The sequence below is a fragment of the Triplophysa dalaica genome, chromosome 25 (assembly GCF_015846415.1).
Source record: "Triplophysa dalaica isolate WHDGS20190420 chromosome 25, ASM1584641v1, whole genome shotgun sequence".
Lineage (NCBI taxonomy): Eukaryota > Metazoa > Chordata > Actinopteri > Cypriniformes > Nemacheilidae > Triplophysa > Triplophysa dalaica.
Genome location: NC_079566.1, coordinates 2,046,191 through 2,050,499, shown reverse-complemented (window position 1 = coordinate 2,050,499; position 4,309 = coordinate 2,046,191). Strand labels below are relative to the sequence as shown.

The window sequence follows — 4,309 nt, the reverse complement described above, 5'->3', positions numbered from 1 at the left end:
CCCAATACAATAAATGTGAATCTTCAAGGAAAGGTTTTTTATAGAAAGAAAGAATGTTAATGATAAAACTCAAATGCATTTTATTGATAAATTTCATTTATAAAGTGGAAAATGGTTTAGATGCTTAAATACACAATAATAATTAATGAAATAGTGCACTTCAAGTCTTTTGAAATTGTAAAATAGTTTTTGTTTCACGAACATTTTTAGTAACTGTCTATCTCTGCTATAGTTTTGAAATGTGTGTCTTAAAAAACATACAGTCAGATTCAGGAACTGCACAGGACAATATTTTCAGCGAATAAAATCCTTATGATGAATAAACATTGAAAACTTCCATCATTGCAATTATTTGCTCACCTTCATGGCATTTTTGCTCAAGCATGCTCATTGATTCTTGTGACATTACACTTTATTTATGAACTACTATTGTATTCAATCCGTGCCGTGTTTATAGGAATTAATGCAAGATTCCATTTAAGAGTGAATACAGTTTCTGTTCATCAGGTCATATTGCTTCAGAAGTCTTGGAATATGGTTTTATTTTATGTTAACTTCTAATTCCCATTCAATTCAGTGGACATAAAAGAGCTCTGATATTTTTCAAAACTTTTGTTTTCTGAAAAAGAAATAAATTAAGTCATTATTATGGTTTATGGAAAGACATAAATGATTACAGAGTTTTAATTTCCACCCGACAAACTATCATGGCTTCATGACTTCCTTTTATTTCAGCTTTTGGGTGTAAGTGGTCGTTGTTTTTTGATGTATTGATTTAGCAATAGTATTACCGAAAATTAAGTTTAGACAATGGTAAATTTGTGGTTACGAGGGTTTTACAAAGAATTTCGTAGTTGTTGAAAAATCATGGTTTATTTTGATCAAGGTTAAGGTGCCCCCCCAGATTTGTCGTGGGCCCCTCCCAAAAATATCCAGCTGACAATTAAAATAATTCAAAATTTCTAAATACTTATTTGCACGATCTATTAAATAATAATATTTGAATCAAAGAAAAATGCAAAATGATGCATGCAATGAACTTTGATTATATATCTGGTAAACAGAATATGTAATTGCCACCCTAGTACGAGGCCTGCTCCAGGGGGGCCCCCGAAGTGGAAAGTCTTATGAAGTGGAAGATGGGTTTTTGTGACAAAAATATTTATATTTCAAGAAAACTGTATTTGCATGTTCAAGAGAGAGTCGAGTGTCGACTAAAGGCGTATTTTAGGTTAAAGGCTAAATTCAAGTTTTACGCACTGTATATATTTCGGAGTACTGAAGTATTGGTTCACTTATTTTTTATTCTAATTCACTTTTTTACATAGTACTCTGTAAAAACAATGATTGTGCTTCCATGTCCTTTTATTAAGGCTACCACATTCTACAATAATTCCTTTTATTTATATTTATTCATTTGGCACATTTATTCATTTGGCACATTTGGCAGATGGCATATTTAAATAGGTTTATGTTAAAACCTATTTCCTCAATTTATCATGTAAGACAGTGTTCTCCATAAATATAATTAAGACTTTTCTCAGTGTAATGGGAACAGAAGCACACGGTCTATTCCTCACACATTGCTCTGTGCTTTAGTTAAGGCGGGAGTTTACAGGAACAGCAGGCAGGCCCGGCCACATCACGCGCGGAGCAACACAGGAATGCATTGTATGTGCAAGAGACAGGGCAGATGAGTGAAATAGTGCCTAACTTAATTAAAATCTGTCCTTCATTGGCATGCGTATAAGTACACAACTATTTGTAAAAGATCAAGCTACTAATATTTTTTTAAAGGGTGATGTCAAATTTACCGAACGGAGGTGTCTTTGGTTTACTGCATAAAAAACCTTCCCTGTCACACATACAGACGCAAGTGAGCTGCGGATGAATCGCGAAGGTTGTCACTGCGTGCTAGGGCTCTGAAAGCACACACAGTAAATTGAAGCGAGGATCACCCTGAAAACGCGGAACGGAGTATGATTTTATGACGTGAGGAAGAAGAATTACAAACTATATTTTATACACTATTTCAGTTATTTGAGTACTGCAACGAGAGAAAAGAGACGCGATGCTGTTTGTATTTTTCTGACAGATTAAAACATGTATGCAATGTCGTAAACAGCCCCGATCCAAACTGTATTCCGCATCTCTGGGGAGCCGGATTCTCTGTACTCTGACCTTTAGACACATTGGTAGTTCACACGCTAGTGCAATGGCCAAGTTCTGGGTTGTAAACATTTCAAAAACAATGTTTTTTACTTACTTAAGTAATCATTTTGGTGATCACATTTACCACTCAAAACACTAATCTTAAATCTTAGTTATTATGGATGTAATTAAAGTTTAAGTGTTCAGTTCAGTTTTTATTTATTTATTTTTTAAATCTTACATAATTAAATCTAAAAGATCATTTGTTTAACATTTTAAATTGGTTGTAATATTGTTTAAATGTTTGTGTAATAAACAGGTTGTTCTTCTGGGCCAGCATTAAACGAGCCTTGATGACATCATCCAAAATGGTCAATAAAGGTAATGTCATATCATGTGGCTTTGGCAGTCAACAGATCCAAACCCATCTGAACACTTTTGCAGTGTAGGCTACATTTCAAGGTTTTTGATAATCACACACTGTAATACACAATCACATATAATTGTAATAAACCTGCATTAGTGAGTCCCCGTCTGGTTTTGGCATTCAAACGCACTCGGTGTGTAACATTCATTATTGTCATTTCATTGAAGTATTTTGGATTCCCAGCCAGATCTCATTGCTTCCTGTTGATTAGCTCCTGCTATTCTGGCTCCAGGAGTGTCTGCCAATAACATGCCTTTCTGGCACCGGGGGTCTGTGAGATGGGCTCCTGAGAAACGCCTGGTCATGCGGAATGCTATGAGAAGACATTTGGGTGCCTCTACTATACCCCTATGAATCACCTTTAATTTTATAATACTGAATAAAAAAAGAGTCTGTTTGGTTTGATGATGCTTGGGGGTGCTTACACACTTCAGTTTCACACATTTGCACCACTTCTGAAATACATGCCAACTGCAACGACCTTATGTCTTTTCCCTGAAAAAACGGTCACTTTTTATTCTGTTAATACTGGCATGGGGAAGAACATGCCAAAGATTGATTAAAAATGAATAAAACAATTAAAAGCTGTCACCATCCAATATTGACTGAATTTCTTATCAAATCTTGCAGCACAACACTTAAGGTCTGGACACTGTTTTCTGCACCATCACCAGCCGAGATAAAGGTCAATATCCCGTCCTTCACATCACTTCGGTTTTCATTCGCCTGTATTAGCCTAAACCATCCTGCTTTAACAGCCCTCATGCATCCCCCCTTTCATTCTATGTCCTTGGCTACTTCCTGATTGTCACGTCTGGGTGATACAAAGTGCTGCCACAACGACTGGGTCACCCCTCCTTTTGCTCGCCCAGCTGTCGGCAGTTACATAATAGCAAGGCCTTGTTGTGCTTGGTGTCTGGCTTTGTGTGCCTGTCAGTGAGCATGATTGTGTGTGAGATTAAACAGTGGGTGAGAAGACACAAGCAAAAGGGGTTCTACCTGCCTCCATGCCGTGAAAACACGACCACACTCTTGAAACAATCGGACGCTCTTTAGCAGTTCTCATTCACTTTGTTTTTGATGTCTCAATTGCATCTTTACTGACGCTGAAGAGCAGTTGGTATTTGCTTCGAGTGATCTTTATAAGTGTGGCAGATGGCAACATTTCTATGTTATTTATCTAATTCAGCAATATAGGCCTACTGTGTGTAAGTGATATAAGTTTTAATGCTTGAAAATATAAATATGGAGTGGAATAGCGTTGTCAATTTATAAGTTGCCCTGATTTCCCCTGGGTACGGGTTGTTAATTTAATGCAGTATGACATTGTGCATGACACGCGTTGCCATACATAGCAGACGTGGAAATCTTAAATGCTTTCCCCCATTGTATCCGGTGAAAAACACAAACTATTTGGGGCCAAATTGATCTTGCTCCTCACACAAAGTCATGCTGACTTCACAGCTTTCCCATATACGGAACCCGCAGGAGCTCCGTTATTCCCATGCCTCTTTCCTTCTCTGTCAGATCCAGGCCAGCTTTTCCCTCTCTCTGCCGACCATAACAGGGAGCCAAGCCTTACATTAAATCTGTGTTTCTGCATAAAGGGGCCTCTAGTGTTTTTTTTTGGTTGCTGGGCCTCTCTTTCTCTCCCTTTTTGCTTCTCTTGCAGAGCAAGTGCTTTATTGCCTTATACAGACAAATCCAGTCACACTCTTTCTATCTCTCCAT

At 37.4% G+C, this 4,309-nt stretch overlaps 1 long non-coding RNA gene across 3 annotated transcripts; it reads left to right on the top strand.

The window, feature by feature from the left end:
• The first annotated feature begins 1,923 nt into the window (after window positions 1-1,923).
• LOC130415951 (uncharacterized) lies at window positions 1,924-3,100 on the top strand. Of its 3 annotated transcripts, XR_008905993.1 has the most exons (4): window positions 1,930-1,992; window positions 2,096-2,195; window positions 2,471-2,532; window positions 2,762-3,100. It is a non-coding gene; the product is annotated as an uncharacterized LOC130415951 (long non-coding RNA). The 3 variants fall into 3 exon arrangements; XR_008905991.1 differs by lacking the exon at window positions 2,096-2,195 and having other exon boundaries at window positions 1,924-1,992; XR_008905992.1 differs by having other exon boundaries at window positions 1,951-2,195.
• Window positions 3,101-4,309: the final 1,209 nt, after the last annotated feature.